This window comes from Dreissena polymorpha, chromosome 9 (genome assembly GCF_020536995.1).
Source record: "Dreissena polymorpha isolate Duluth1 chromosome 9, UMN_Dpol_1.0, whole genome shotgun sequence".
NCBI lineage: Eukaryota > Metazoa > Mollusca > Bivalvia > Myida > Dreissenidae > Dreissena > Dreissena polymorpha.
The window spans coordinates 59,776,141-59,793,383 of NC_068363.1; the positions used below are offsets into that span (position 1 = coordinate 59,776,141).

The window sequence follows — 17,243 nt, forward strand, 5'->3', positions numbered from 1 at the left end:
ATATATATATAACAAGGTATGCAACTCAAAATCACCCCAAAACGGGGTGCATCGCTTTGAACAGCCATATCTTCATAAATTTTGCAGCGATTTTCACGATCTCGGTCTTATTCAACGCAGAAATGAATTTCCTTTCTGGAAATGTATATGTCTTGCAATATTTTAACAAATGCTGGGTCAACTTTTAAGAAATAACACGATACACAACACGCATGACCCAGTTGACAGTGATCATGCTGTCTTTAAGACTGAAATCTGCACGGAGTAAAGGGCAACTTCCCTACAAAGTTCATGTAGTTCGATACCATAATTCAAAAAAACGTATGAAAAAACATTATTACCGTTCTTGTCGTTACATTCTGCATCAAGACTAACTGTCCAGCGCCGTTTGAAACCTTTGTTTACATACATTTCAACTAACTGACATTTTAAACATACGAGTGATTTCATTGGTCCAATGCGGAGGTGTGTCTTTACAACTGGAGATTTCATTCATAAAGAATACATGATCACTGTCAACTGGGTCATGCGTGTTGTGTATCGTGTTATTTCTTAAAAGTTGACCCAGCATTTGTAAAAATATTGCAAGACATATACATTTCCAGAAAGGAAATTCATTTCTGCGTTGAATAAGACCGAGATCGTGAAAATCGCTGCACAATTGATGAAGATATGGCTGTTCAAAGCGATGCACCCCGTTTTGGGGTGATTTTGAGTTGCATACCTTGTTATATATATATTTGATAGTGAAATTTTTTTTTTCAGAAAAGTTAATTTTTCGTTATAATATGATTATTTATCATTCAAAATGATGTTTTCACTAATTAATATCATAGCCACACGCTAACCACCTGTGGGAAAAAGTTGACGCTTATTTATATTCTCAATTTATAAAACGTTGAACATAAGTTCAACAATAACTTCAGCGATACGATAGACTAAAAAAAATCATAATCGCTTAACCCGAATATAACAAATAATTTAAAATAATAATACGAATGACCTGTTTCATAACCTCGTTGAAGCTACTACATCGGGTATTTCTGGAAAGCGTTCTTGGTTCTCAACACATAGCGGCGATCTTTTGTATTTACGGGTGCTAGCAACGCAATAGTAAAAGCTTAGTAGAAGGTTTAGCTTGTTTATATTCACAGTTCTCAATACATTGACAGTTGGATATGAGTTCATCAATTACTCAGGCATACTATAGGCAACCTCGAAAATGCTTTATAATCGCTAAAACCGAAAACAACTAAATATATTATATTAAATATATTTATAACAATTTTAAAAATGTAGTCGGCGTATACGCCGACTTTGAAATAAAGTTAGCAATTTACTTTTCTAAATAATTGAATACAATTAAACAAAAGTTAAACTATTGTGTTGTGTTTTTCACTTGTAAGCTGCATATTCACCGCATGAAATGTGTGTTAGCATTGTCAAACCACACATTAGTGTGAGTAAATAAAAAATATACTACGGGAGAGCACTTCATATGTGTCCTCATATGCCTTGTTATGAGTATCTTTCTTCATTATCGAAATATATCGTATGTTTATATTTGATTTAAACGCAGTTTTCTTTCGTCACATTTAAATCACACGTCAATAGCGCCGTCATGCGAAAATGGGTCTTATGCGTTTCGGCAAGCGTTTGTTAAACCCAACAAGTGCTCTTGCGCAGTCAGGCCATAGGCGACGCTGTTCGCTTTAAAATCACTCAATATGTTATGTTTCTCCTTACCAGAAGGAGGGATAGCTGAGTGGGCTATTTATATGATGGGCGCATATGGAATAAGACCCATTTTCGCATGACGAGGGTCATTACAAATCTCATTGCGAATTGAAAATCCCACATTTAAAAACAATGCTTTTTGATACAAAATTGAATTCAAAATAGCAAACTTGTTAATAATGGCAGCCTATCGACACATTAAGGAATGATTTCCAGACGTGCTGACCAAGTACGGCAAACATTGTGGTATGATAATTAAACGATTTTCTCTTACCGTGACACTATACTATTTCGCTAATGATTGTTTTCTCATCTTGGAGGCGAAATTGAAATTCTGCGAGATGGATTGTAACGCGTAATTGTAACAGGGCCACAATTTGTGTCGTTTGAGCATACAGAGAGTAGTCCGGAATTCCTTACACTGAACAGTGCTACATCCTTTGAATTGAGCACATACGCAGTGATGTAGCAAAAATTCAGAGATTGTATCTCGAATCAGCTTATTAAATATTCGAAAATATTCATGCGTGTCTGTTGGCGTTATGTTAAAGTCACTAAGATGAAAACTGAAACAGCTTCGCCTAAAAGCGCATTAGTGCTCTATACCTATGTTTATGTTAGCGTTGTTGACACCGTGTGAACTGCTCGGGTAACAAGTAAAGCATAAACAGCAATGTTTATATACTTTTAATCCTCCATATACAAGATACGAAGATTATTGTATATTTTGAATTTGTATATGGTGTCAAAAATCAAAAGTTTTGTACACGGAACTTTCATTATGAATTTATATTCTTGGTGAGATAGTCATTTGATATTAGAAAAAATATTCCTTTAATATGATGGTGACTGCAAATTTTCTTTATATTAAGTTCTCATTACCATTTTCATCATACTTTCTTTGCTTTCAGAACTTCCAAAAAAGCATGCTGTTTTTATTTTGTCTTAGTTATTTCTATGAAATAATAAGGATGATAAAAAGTGCACACAAAACTCGACCCGTGCGCAATGACACACACTTTTTAAAGTTGAATGGCGTGTGTTCATTTCAAACTTGCGATTGATTTTGAAAAATGAATTGCGTGTTAAATTATGCAATAGCGAACATCTTCAGTGCCTTCAGCGCTTTGATTAATATAATTAAAGGGATCTTTTCACGCTTTGGTAAATTGACAAAATTGAAAAAAGTTGTTTCAGATTCGTAAGTTTTCGTTTTAGTTATGATATTTGTGAGGAAACAGTAATACTGAACATTAACCATGCTCTAATATAGCCATTATATGCATCTTTTGACGATTTTAAAACCTAAAATTTATAAAGCGTTGCAACGCGAAACGATTGCATAATTTGGAGTTCTGTTTTTGTCGTTAAATTTTGTGAAACTACGAAGATTGCTTATATAAGGTATAAAATACGTCAAGAATGTGTACTCAGCGGAATAGCTCAGTAGGCTAAAGCGTTTTTACTTCAGGACTCTGGCAGGACTCCAGGGGTCACTGGTTCGAAACCTGCTCCGGGCAATGTTCTTTTCCTTTTTTTAATTTTTTTCTTGATTTTTTACTGGAGCTTTTATGATCCAATGTTTACATTTATCAATATAAAGCATTTAATGAATAAGTTAAAAAAATGCCAAAATCTGTGAAAAGGCCCCTTTAAGTCCTCACATATTGCAACCACAGGCAATAACAGTGTTCAATCTGGGCCACTCTTTTTGGAATTTCAACATAAAAACTACTAATCTGCAACTAAAATACTGTAAGTGGGTTCTTTTTGTGTGCATATAAATAAATAGAGGTGCATCTAAAAAACTGTTTGCTGGGAATATTTTGCATTTCATTTATACTGTTACATTAACATATGTTAAAAAAAGTTGTTGAGCCCAAGGGCCCAGTATCAATACCATTTATCCTTTTTATACTCAACTCAGCAAATTAGATTTGAGTATCCAGTCAGTCAAGAATTAAGACTCAGCAGATACTATTAAAGTTCACAGTCAGTTGATAATTAAGACTCAGCAGATGAGATTTGAGTACCCAGTCAGCTAAGAATTAAGACTCAGCAGATGAGATTTGAGTACCCAGTCAGCTAAGAATTAAGACTCAGCAGATGAGATTTGAGTACCCAGTCAGCTGATAATTAAGACTCAGCAGATGAGATTTTAGTACTCAGTCAGCTGAGAATTACAACTCAGAAGAAGATGAGATTTGAGTACCCAGTCAGCTGAGAATTACAACTCAGAAGAAGATGAGATTTGAGTACCCAGTCAGCTGAGAATTACAACTCAGAAGAAGATGAGATTTGAGTACCCAGTCAGCTGAGAATTAAGACTCAGAAGATGAGATTTGAGTACCCAGTCAGCTGAGAATTAAGACTCAGCAGATGAGATTTGAGTACTCGGTCAGCTGAGAATTAAGACTCAGCAGATGAGATTTGAGTACTCAGTCAGCAGATGAGATTTGAGTACCCAGTCAGCTCTGCTGAGAATTAAGACTCAGCAGATGAGATTTGAGTACCCAGTCAGCGGAGAATTAGGACGCAGCAGATGAGATTTGAGTACTCTGTCAGCAGATGAGATTTGAGTACCCAGTCAGCTAAGAATTAAGACTCAGCAGATGAGATTTTAGTACCCAGTCAGCGGAGAATTAAGACTCAGCAGATGAGATTTGAGTACCCAGTCAGCGGAGAATTAAGACGCAGCAGATGAGATTTGAGTACCCAGTCAGCGGAGAATTAAGACGCAGCAGATGAGATTTGAGTACCCAGTCAGCTGAGAATTAAGACTCAGCAGATGAGATTTGAGTACCCAGTCAGCGGAGAATTAGGACGCAGCAGATGAGATTTGAGTACTCTGTCAGCAGATGAGATTTGAGTACCCAGTCAGCTAAGAATTAAGACTCAGCAGATGAGATTTGAGTACCCAGTCAGCCGAGAATTAAGACTCAGCAGATGAGATTTGAGTACCCAGTCAGCGGAGAATTAAGACGCAGCAGATGAAATTTGAGTACTCAGTCAGCAGATGAGATTTGAGTACCCAGTCAGCCAAGAATTAAGACTCAGCAGATGAGATTTGAGTACCCAGTCAGCGGAGAATTAAGACTCAGCAGATGAGATTTGAGTACCCAGTCAGCGGAGAATTAAGACTCAGCAGATGAGATTTGAGTACCCAGTCAGCTGAGAATTAAGACTCAGAAGATGAGATTTGAGTTCCCAGTCAGCTGAGAATTAAGACTCAGAAGATGAGATTTGAGTACCCAGTCAGCCAAGAATTAAGACTCAGCAGATGAGATTTGAGTACCCAGTCAGCTGAGAATTAAGACTCAGCAGATGAGATTTGAGTACTCAGTCAGCAGATGAGATTTGAGTACCCAGTCAGCTCTGCTGAGAATTAAGACTCAGCAGATGAGATTTGAGTACCCAGTCAGCTGAGAATTAAGACTCAGCAGATGAGATTTGAGTACCCAGTCAGGGGAGAATTAAGATGCAGCAGATGAGATTTGAGTACTCAGTCAGCAGATGAGATTTGAGTACCCAGTCAGCTAAGAATTAAGACTCAGCAGATGCGATTTGAGTACCCAGTCAGCGGAGAATTAAGACGCAGCAGATGAGATTTGAGTACTCAGTCAGCTCTGCTGAGAATTAAGACTCAGCAGATGAGATTTGAGTACCCAGTCAGCGGAGAATTAAGACGCAGCAGATGAGATTTGAGTACTCAGTCAGCAGATGAGATTTGAGTACCCAGTCAGCTAAGAATTAAGACTCAGCAGATGCGATTTGAGTACCCAGTCAGCGGAGAATTAAGACGCAGCAGATGAGATTTGAGTACCCAGTCAGCTCTGCTTAGAATTAAGACTCAGCAGATGAGATTTGAGTACCCAGTCAGCTGAGAATTAAGACTCAGAAGATGAGATTTGAGTACCCAGTCAGCTGAGAATTAAGACGCAGCAGATGAGATTTGAGTACTCAGTCAGCAGATGAGATTTGAGTACCCAGTCAGCTAAGAATTAAGACTCAGCAGATGCGATTTAAGTACCCAGTCAGCTGAGAATTAAGAATGTATGTCAACTCACAAACAGTCTCAAATCTCAGCAGTAAGAACATGCATATGTTCATCAAAGGTCGTAACGTTCAGTTTTTAGAAGTACACAAAAGCAATATAGGATCAATGCAAGACATCACAACAAAATATTTTAATAATAATTACATGATGTTTAGTAGCAACAATAAAGGGAAATATAACGATTTTGATATGCAAATACATGCAGTTATAAAAGGATATAACAAGATGTGTTTGTGAAACACAATGTCCCTTGACCCTTTACCACTCAAAATGTGCAGCTCCATGAGATACACATGCATTTCAAATATAAAATTGCTAGCTTCAATATTGCAGAAGTGACATTACATGAGCAATTTTGACCCATATATTTGACCTTGTAGGATGACCTTGACCTTGACCTTTCACCACTCAAAATGTGCAGTTCCATGAGATACACATGCATGCCGAATATCAAGTTGCTATCTTCAATATTGCAAAAGTATTCATAAAATTAGCGATTTGGGCCACATATATTTGACCTCTGACCTTGAAGGATGACCTTGACCTTGACCTTTCACCACTCAAAATGTGCAGCTCCATGAGATACACATGCATGCCAAATATCAAGTTGCTTTCTTCAATATTGCAAAAGTACTCATAAAATGAGCGATTTTGGCCACATATATTTGACATCTGACCTTGAAGGATGACCTTGACCTTTTACCACTCAAATTGTGCAGCTCCATGAGATACACATGCATGCCAAATATCAAGTTGCTATCTTGAATATTGAAATACTGCAAAAGTGTACATTAAATGAGCGATTTTGACCCATATATTTGACCTTTGACCTTGAAGGATGACCTTGACCTTTCACCACTCAAAATGTGCAGCTCCATGAGATACATATGCATGCCAAATATCAAGTTCCTATCTTCAATATTGCAAAAGTTAATGCAAATGTTAAAGTTGGCGCAAACCAACCAACCAACCAACAGACCAACCAACCAACAGACCAACAGACAGGGCAAAAACAATATGCCCCCCACTACTATAGTGGGGGACATAAAAAAGGTTATGATGTGACTTGAAATAAAAATCAAGACAACATGTTGCTATTAAACTTTTTAGATGCTTTGTTTTGTCTTGTTTGTTAATCCATATACAAAGTGCAGTTTGGAATACAGATGCACACATTCTTAATGAGAGTGTTTATACTTGTAAGGCCAGGGGCCTGTCTGGAAAATTAACTCAATAAATATTGCTGCTGCAGCCTTGAGCTTAATGAATTTTGCACAATCAGTCACTGCACTTTAATGTTATATGAAACTTGTGGTCTAGGAAAACCAGGCTTAAGGCCAGCATTTTTATTTTATTTGTTTTACGGGAAATTTTTCAAAAAAATTGAGTCGGGGGGGATAAATAAAAATAAAATCATGAAAAGTGAGCAGTCTACCAAAAAAATAAAAATAAATCTGTCTAAACTGATTATTTATTTTATTTTTGAAAATTTACAATTCAGCCAATTTAACCGTATGTAAACTTGCATTAACCTTTAAGTGTTTTATATATCTTATTACACTGTTGTAGAAGCTTTTTATAATAATAGTAAACATATTTTTAAATATATTTATATGTAAAAGCACCTTTCGCATGTATTATACTATAATGCTTCAATAGAGACCATTAACCACGCCAGGTGTGTAGTGTATTATAGTGATCGTTAAACTTTTGTTGAGTGTTAATCATATGTATGTTTATAACAAATATAGCATGCATTTGACTTAAATAAAAAAGAATTGAATTAATAGCTTTAAATAACAACCAACTTTGTAACTTTCATCCATGGAAGGAATATGCACACTAAAGAATACTATTTAATATACAACAGACTTGCTTTATATCATGATAATTTGTATTAATTATGAGAAAAAATGAGCCACATAACAGGAAATTGGACGTTAGGGCAATTGCGACCATTTTGGCTCCAAAAGAGCAGTCTGATCAGGATCCAAACTGTTCAACATAATTGTCATTCAGTCAGTACTTCTAAAGATGTTAAGCGAACACTTTGGATCCTTATCAGACTGCGCTTGAATTGATCTTGATCCAAACTTTGTGTAGTGAAAGTTCTAGTACATAAAATGTGAATATTTTATTTAAGAAACCGTGAGTTATAGAATTATAAAAATATGTGCTGCATTTCATTTTATATTCAAAGAGAGTTATAGTGTTTATATATGTAAAGTGAACACAAGAGGCATGACTACAATATTTGGTGTGTAACATCGTTATGAGGTTCTCTTTGAAGTTTGTTCAAATCATGCAGAAAATTTGCCCTCCCTAGGGGTTACTGTTTTGCTTATTAATATAAATAATATAATCATTCTCTGAAACCGCAAGGCCCTTTGGTTTGTTGCGTTGCATGCCAACCACTTAGTGGTTCTTTGCTAAGTTTCCTCAAAGCATGTCTCCGTTGTCAAAACTGTTTGCGCTTCAGGGATCAACTGATTTATATAGATTAATGTCTTTGATAATCCCTAACAACACAGACACCGCAAGGGTCAGGGGTTCAATATTTGGTGTGTAACATGTTAGTGTTTTCTTCTACATGTGATCAAATCATACATTTGGAGTTTAAAATAACCCGTCCTTGTTTCGCATGCGTAATATTTACTTATATAATAACGAGTTAAACAATATTATTCTCTCAAAACGCATGGGTTAGGTGATAATTATTTTGTATGTGACATTGTATGGCGGTAATCATCGTAGGTTTTGTATCATGTCCATTGGCTTCACATTAGACCCAACAAAATATTGAGGTAAAAGACACAATATACCTAGAAACCTAGATTTATTTCATTGAACATTTTCTTAAGTGAAAGCTGTATAAAGAATTAAATAGCACATGTAGCAAGGATTTAAATTGTTCTAGTAGAATTACTCTGCTGACTGTATATAACTTACTCGCAAGATTAATTATATATAGAACACAACTTTTGAACTATGTAATTGTATATTTTAAAATAGTATTTTATTTTAAAAATTTCGTAAAAGACTCACAGTATTGTCAAAATAAAATGGTGTAAACTTTAGCACATATTATTTTGTTCCTCTCTTATTCACAGTTTAAGTTCAAATGAAAATTTCTATGGAATGTGTTGTCTGTATTATTTTAAGGAGAAACAGCAACAACATGTTTTGGATATATAATAAACAGAGAGAGCTATATAAATGTGAAGATAATAATAATCCTTGGAACAAATACATAGAGCCGATTGAGCACCAGGGCCCTTGCTACACTTTGGGGGATTGGGGCCGGGGCCCTTAGAGGGGGGAATTTCACGTCGTTTTCGGCGAAAAGGGGAATTTTACAAGATCTTTTCACCAATCATTCAACACTTAATATTGCTCTATTTTAATGTAATTTACATAAATATACTTTTAATCAAAGGTTTAAAGCAAGATACCAGCTGGCAACATAGGTATAAAAGTATAAAAAAAAATGAAATTATTCTCGGTTTGATAAATACGGTATAGTATGGTTTATTACGTGTTATTTAGAAGAGAGATTATGGTAATGGTTTAGCGCGAATAAGGCACGGGTTTTGTGTGCATGTTTTAGCGCGAAAGCGCACGAGTTTTTCGTTTTGGGGTATATATGATTTGCACATCTATTGAGTCGCCATTCGAGGGTGTATTTGACAGGCAAACGTTATGGAACAAGAAAATGAAAGGGTGATAAAGTAGTTTAGGCGTTCATTTGCGAAATACATAGTATTCGGAAGGAGATTTTCGATGAGAGGACTGACTCTCTGCTAGAAGCGGAATGGTGAGCTGGAACTTCAAACAAAGGTCAGACTTGTTGGTTCTGTTTATTGTAATAACACTGGCAACAACATTCCGATGGAAATTAACACAGGTTGTGTTCTTTGTTAACTTTTATGATAAGTATATTCAATAACATGCTCCATATCTTTATTTGTGCTGTTGTTTTTGTTTAGTTCCAACTATTCAGATACATCAATTGATTTGATTATTGGGTAAAAATGAAACTATTTAAGTTCAAAAAGAGGTTGCAAATGTAATGGTCTGGTAGGATTATATATAGGTAAGGCCACATAGTGTGTCACTCCAGGTTGTTTTGATAGCAGAGTTAGATCACTCTCCCTCACGTTTTTACGAACAACTTGCTTTATTTTTATTGTTTTTAAGATATAACTCCTTATATGGTAATACATGTGTTACAAGTTTGTGTATTAGTTCCAAACGCATAATTCAACAAACGATTAATATCGATTAACTGCCGTTTTCCTTATAATTCAGCACGATGGTTGTGTGCGATATATGACGTGGTATGATAATGAGCGGATGAAAATTTATGCGAACATATCTTTAAACTATTCAGGTATTCCAATTGTGAATTACGAATGTAACATCAAAAATCGATACATTACGGAAATATTTATTCTATTCATCTATGAAACAGCTATAGAGACTTGTCTTGTAAACTTTTTTCGAAACATGTTTGTGTTTTGCATATATTACATCTCGTTCGCTGGATATTGAATAAACAGTTTATAAGTTTTTGATGTATACAATTAAATTTTTTCTCTAAATTGAATTAAAACATTAAGAGTTATTATATTTTTCATAATAATTTAAGACGTTAAGTTAAGTTTTCCCTGCAAGGTTGGTGTCAATAATGGTGCATGCATATGTGCTAATTAATTAACGATATTTTGGATAAACTGTGGTATAAATTTGGTTTGAAAAGAGCGTTGACAATAAGACTGTTGTTTTAAACTTAGATGAAAGGCATTTATCGGTTTTGTTAAATTTAGTTTCGTCATAGTTAAATGCATTTTTAAAGATTAGGTACTGTAATGATAACAAAAGTAGACCGTATTTATTTGCAATATAAGTCATTTTGTTTTCGTGATAGTTTTTGTTCTTGTTTGGTGGCCTGTTGGCTTGGTGTGTAAAGACATTTTGCTTTTATGGTGTTTGGCCGTTTTTTGAATGCCAGTTAACATGTGTAATTTGCTTATCGTTTTGGTAAAAGCCAGCTGACCAGATGTGGATAAACCCAGTTAGCGCGTGTAGTTTGTTAACCAAACTTGTTAAAACGTGCGTTTACATTTACATTTTTGTTTTTATTTAATGTTAAGATTGTACTGTTCGAAGGATATTATATATATTGGAGAACATTAAATGTATGTTATTAAGGGCCAGATTGGCTTATGTAAATTAACCGGTTGGCTCGGGTTGTCTGTTGACAGTTTGTTGAAAGCAGATTTTTTCAGATGCGTATAAGCCAGTTTTCTTGCGTGTAAGTTCACTAAAATGTCTCAAAACACATGTTGAAATTGCATTTACACATGTTTGCGAAGTTTATTTTTTCAGAAGCTGGACAGTTCGAAGAATAAATAATGAATAGTGTAACATTATAGTAAGAGGGCAGCTCGAAAGGTATAATTTGTTTTGTTTTTTGTGTAATTATGTGTTAGAAAATAACTTGTTTAGATTAATAATGATGATTTTATTGATGATGATGTTATAAATGTTGATGATGATGCTAACGTTATTGATGAGGAGGAGGAATGGTTGACAGTATTTTGTGAATGGATAATACTACATTAACGAATTTTGAGTGAATGAAATTATTTTAGGTTTGATAAATACCGAATGATGTTGGTCTATACATATTATTTAGAAGAAAAAGAGAGTATGGTTATGGTTTAGCACGTAAAAATGAATGAGTTTCTGGGTTTTGCGTTTAATTGAACAAAAACAAGTAACGGCTCAGCAACAGGGATTATTCTCAGATGGAACATGTATTCCTTTTAGAGTCACAGAAATTCAACTTTGCATCAATACCGGTTTTCTTTGAGATTTGTTTGATGGGTTAAAATTCCAAAAATTGACGGAGTTTTGCAGCCGACCAAGTACCTATAGCTTTGTATTTGAGTGTGTTAAGCATTTTGTTGTTTTCAAATTAGTAAATCAAAATTAATACGGTGTTCTAGTATATCAATTGAGCTTATGCTATTGCCATGGAAATTTGAGCCAGGGTTCGATCAGTAGCTTAAAGTATGTCTGTGTTGGTGAATTGAACCTAAAAACAAATGTCAAGTCGGTAGTTTTAATTTTAAGAGCAGAACATACGTATTGATTGTGAGAACATTAGTAAAATGTGTTTGGTATTTGTGCATGTCTCTTGTGGTCATTGGACCAAATCGTTTTAAGGCCAATTGGCCTGATTTTGAAAGCCAGTTGGCTTGTATTGTCAGTTGACCGTTTTTAAAGCCAGTCTATATGATGTGTGAAAGCCTGTTGGCTTGTGTTGTCAGGTTACCGAACTTTCTTAGAACGAAAGTCTCATAGAATTAACAATATTTGCAAGTTTATTGTTTGCAATGCAGTAACTAGACAGTTCGAATATTATATTAAGTATTGAAGAACATAAAGGTATGGTTTATGTAGTATGTTATTATTATTACTAGGATTATTATGATGTATTTTATTTGGGTGCATTCGGAGAATTGCAAAGCCGGTAGTTAAAAAAGAGCCTATTACATCAGATATATTAAAGAAATTTTATCACACTTTTGTTTCTGAGAGCGATTGTTCTTTGGGGTATCTTATGCTGGTTTTTTAGGATAAGTGAATTTTTGTCTGTTAAAAGATCAGATGTTGTATTTTTAGATACGCATTGTGATATTAAAGTTGAAAAGTCAAAAACGGACATTTTAAGAGAAGGTAATACTATTCTGATTGCAAAAACTAATACAGACACATGTCCTGTGAAATTGTTTGAAAAGTATTTGTGTGTTGCAGATATTGCATGTTCATCTACTGATTATGTGTTTAGACCCGTTATTTGTGTAATGTTAAACACTGTTTCAAATTGATTTCTAATAATAAGCATATAAGTTATTCTATTATAAATGATAGTTTTAAGAAGAAGTTAAGTCTATTGGGTTATGTTTCTTCTAAATATGGACTTCATTCTTTTCGTGCTGGTGGAGCATATATAAGTGCCAATAATAAGACTGTGGATAGACTTTGGCAAAGACATGGTAGATGAAAAAGTGTTTCCACTAAGGACGGATATGTTAAAGATTATTTGAAAGACAGATTATCGGTGTCGCTAAATTTAGATTTGTGAAAAGTCATTATTAATGTATGTGTGACTTGAAATGTATGATGTGTTGTTCGTAGCACATTTAAAGACACTATTATATATTATTATTATATAAATGGTTTGGAAATGCTTTTGAGTATTATTAAGTTCTGTGTTTGTGTTGTGTGTATGTTCCTTGTGGTCATTGGACCAATTTGTTTACGGCCATTTGGCCTCTTTTGGTAAGCCAGTTGGCTTGTATGGTCAGTTGACCGTTTTTAAAAGCAAGTTGATCTGATGTGTGAAAGCCGGTTGGCTTTTGTGAGTTGACCTTATTATCTTAAAAAGCATGTTCACATGGAATTAACAATCTTTGCAAGTTTATTTTTTGCAGTGCAGTAACTGGACAGTACGAATGGTATATTAAGTATTGGAGAACATAAAGGTATGGTTTATGTAGTATGTTATTATTATTATAAGGATTATGATTATGATATTTTCTATTTCCGTTTTAATGTTTTTCATTAATTTTGTAAATATTGTTTTATTATATCTGTTTAATTTCCTTGTGCATTATTTGATTGGTCATTTGACCGTTTGTGAAGGCCAGAGTGTGCCTGATGTTGATTAGCCGTTTGGCTTGTGTGGTCATTTGACCGTTTGTGAAGGCCAGAGTGTGCCTGATGTTGATTAGCCAGTTGGCTTGTGTGGTCATTTGACCGTTTGTAAAGGCCAGAGTGTGCCTGATGTTGATAAGCCAGTTGGCTTGTGTGGTCAGTTGACCGTTGTTGAAGGCCATAGTGTGCCTTTTTTGATTGAATTATTGTTATTGCTTTAACAAATGTTTGTAATTGTATCTTTTCAGTTAAAACACAGTTCGAGAGGTATATAACGTGGTGGAGAATATTTGGGTATTCATTTTATGTTTCATATTATTTGTATTCTCTCTTTGTTTTATTCGAAAGTCCTGTCAAATACAAGCACTCACTCCTATTTTGTCTTTGGTTTATTATTTGTATGATAATGACAATGATGATGATATGGGTTATAAAGATGATGAGATTTTAATAGTATTTTGAGAATAGAGAATAATAAATTTACTCATAACTATGAGTAAATGAAATTATTCTCGGTTTGATAAATACGGTATAGTATGGTTTATTACGTGTTATTTAGAAGAGAGATTATGGTAATGGTTTAGCGCGAATAATGCACGGGTTTTGTGTGCATGTTTTAGCGCGAAGGCGCACGAGTTTTTCGTTTTGGGGTATATATGATTTGCACATCTATTGAGTCGCCATTCGAGGGTGTATTTGACAGGCAAACGTTATGGAACAAGAAAATGAAAGGGTGATAACCCCGCCCGCCCGCCCTTAATGAGCAAATGTTTGGTTAAATAATTGATTACATTGCTTTTATGTTTATAATTTTGCAATTATAAAGTCTATATTTAGTATATTTTCAGTTCAGTTTTTAGTCCATGTGAGATGGGATCTTAGCACAAACCGATTCCTTTACTGGGAAAGACGATGGGTGTATTTTCATTTAAGTCTGAAGCAGCTGAGTTTTCTTGATTATTTTGACTCATTTTTTAGTTAATATTGTGTTTGAATGAGGTTTTTTAAGTTATGGGTGTCATGTTTTTCGAGACTCTCACTTCCTGGAGATAGTACCTCCAGCATATTTATTGAAATATTAGAATGTTTAAATTTCAGTGTTATTTTTTATTGTCTTTCGTAATGAACGTTTAATTTTAAAGACATTCTTATTGTACGATTACTTCATATTTTCATTTTGGTGTGACTGGTTAGATACTGAAGTCGGTTTAATATAGCTGTTCGTCATATGCATTTATATATATCTCGGAATACTTATGATTTATCAAAATTCTTTTTAGGTGCATTATGGATTTTATGGTTTGAGTGATTTGTTTGTTTTTATGTTGATGTCCGGGGTGTGTGCGGGATGCTTTTGATGTTTGTTTGTTATGTTAATTTGCGCAATGAAATTGATAATGTTTTAATTACATTTTATACTAAATAATACTTAATGTTTACAGTATAATAATAGCTGCTTATTTGTAGCTTTCTCTAAAATTAGAGGTTTCGGGAGGTGATGAAGGCACCTAGACACCGGTCTTGAGCCATGGGTCCTCATACGTCCCCCTGCCATTAAAAGAAAAAATAAGAAAACAAAAATGGCAGTAGGGTTGCGTATCCCGCTCGCGGTTTTACCTGAATCGTTTATTACTACTGATTATTGTATGGGGTGTACGTGAAGTCATGTACACTTCTCTTGATTGGTGGTGATGGATGAATCTTGCAGATATTAGCAGCTTCTTTGAACAAATTATTGTTTCACAATTGTTAATTGATAATATTTAAGCAAGTTAGCGTGATTGATGGGCATTGGGGGCGTCCTGTGTGCACTTTGGGCATCGGCCGGGATCAGTTTATTCAAACAGTAACTCTTTATTTGAGATATATACATGACGTCTTATTGTTATGAATAAATTTGCATTTTTTCACATGACACACATGTGCATGTGAAGAATTCATAATTACATGCCCTACAGCATTTAAATAGTATCGTTTCAGTTCTTTATACACCTGAACAAAGATGTTACACCGTTTCCAGTCGTCTCGAGGCTCATCAATTGAGCGGTGCCGTTGAGGTCTATATCCATTGCACATACAACACATACGGGCGTCAGAAGAATTGTTTTTTGCATTTATATGTTGAAAGTCCTGTCAAATACAAGCACTCACTCCTATTTTGTCTTTGGTTTATTATTTGTATGATAATGACAATGATGATGATATGGGTTATAAAGATGATGAGATTTTAATAGTATTTTGAGAATAGAGAATAATAAATTTACTCATAACTATGAGTAAAAAATGTTTTGGAGGGGGCAATTTTAGTTGAAATAGGGGAAAAAAGTATACTATTTTAAGGTGGGAATGGGGCCGAATTTCGGCCCCAAAAACGGCCAAACAAGGGCCCTGAGCACATTTATCAACAGAGCCTGAGGTGTGATAAATTTATTTACATTCCTTGCAGTACAAATCTTGCAGTATGAAAACATTATTTACAGTTGATAGAACATCATATTTCGGCTAAATTTTAACTCATTTTTGAAAAATAATGTCAAAAATAAGTAAAACTTTCTTGTGACTTTGACGGACATATAAACATCAGGACCCAATGTTATTTTCTTCAGAAGCTGTGTTGCATACTTTTTTTCTAAATAAAGAATATATATGGGTGGGTGGGGAATGGGATTATTGATGCAAGTACCTGTGGTTCAATCCTCATGTTCATTATAAAGAAACGTAAAGTAGTACTTCTTGGACATTTTCGGGATGTTGATTTTTATCTATAAAAATATTACAGGATATGCATTTTAATAAATACGCATATTTATTAAACCTACCCAAAACTTTTTAACACACAGAAAGTTATCGATGGTGACACCTCTGCATCATCTGCCAAAACTCATTATTATTTTGAATTTCGTATCACATAATATGGGCATGATGTCAACAATGGTGTTCTGAAGATTATCTTTTCTAATTGAAATTGTTTCTGCTCCGTTTTCAATTAATTTGATTTTAAAATATGCTACATTTGTCTCGTTGATGTTAATGTCCGCCATTTCGGAAATTCAATATGAAAATCATTTGTTAAATACTCACCGATTGGCTAATAGCGTGTGGTATTGGCTGCAATAGCCAATGAAAATCGCTGAGGCTTTACAAGTCGAATTGGCACAACGAAACAACCCATATAATAAACAAATTTTGAACAACACTTTCGGAAATCTGCGCATTTTTTTTTCTAGTTTTGGATAAAATACTAGGTCGGCGGGTGAAATGTAAATAAAAAAAACAAAAGTGACTTTTATTTTTATTTGTATTTGTCAAAAAATAGGGTCGGTCGCTCCCGTAAAACAGATAATTAAAAAATGCTGGCCTAATTCATGTGTAATGTATAGTGTTGTCCCAGATTTGCCTGTACTGTCCCAACAGGCTAAACCGCCACTACACTCTCTTCTTTTATGTTTTTTTTTTGTTTGTTTAAAGGAAGTCTTTTCTATATAAAAAAAAACACAGTCTGAACAGAATATGTCTTCCCTGATGAGTACATGTGAATTTCACAGGCCATTCTGGAACAACACTTTAGGCACATGCACTCACTCCAGTTTTCCAAGAGACCGGCTCATTTTGTTTGCGGTGGTTTTGCATATTTCACTCCTTTTTAAAGCTGGTCTCGATCTGCGATCATTCTGTTACTTTTCAGACAATTCAGCAGTCTGGAATGTCCCAAATGTTTTGCATG

General features: G+C 34.6%; 2 protein-coding genes and 1 long non-coding RNA gene across 4 annotated transcripts in view; 1 reads left to right on the plus strand and 2 right to left on the minus strand.

Moving 5' to 3' along the window:
* LOC127844276 (uncharacterized) overlaps window positions 1-17,243 on the minus strand; it is a 276,480-nt gene that overhangs the window by 252,523 nt on the left and 6,714 nt on the right. The window lies entirely within an intron of this gene.
* Window positions 1-17,243, minus strand: part of LOC127844274 (DNA replication factor Cdt1-like) — a 228,731-nt gene that overhangs the window by 95,662 nt on the left and 115,826 nt on the right. The gene's annotated exons all lie outside the window — the stretch shown is intronic.
* LOC127844284 (uncharacterized) lies at window positions 9,066-15,675 on the plus strand. Its single transcript, XR_008032661.1, has 2 exons — window positions 9,066-13,347; window positions 13,768-15,675. It is a non-coding gene; the product is annotated as an uncharacterized LOC127844284 (long non-coding RNA).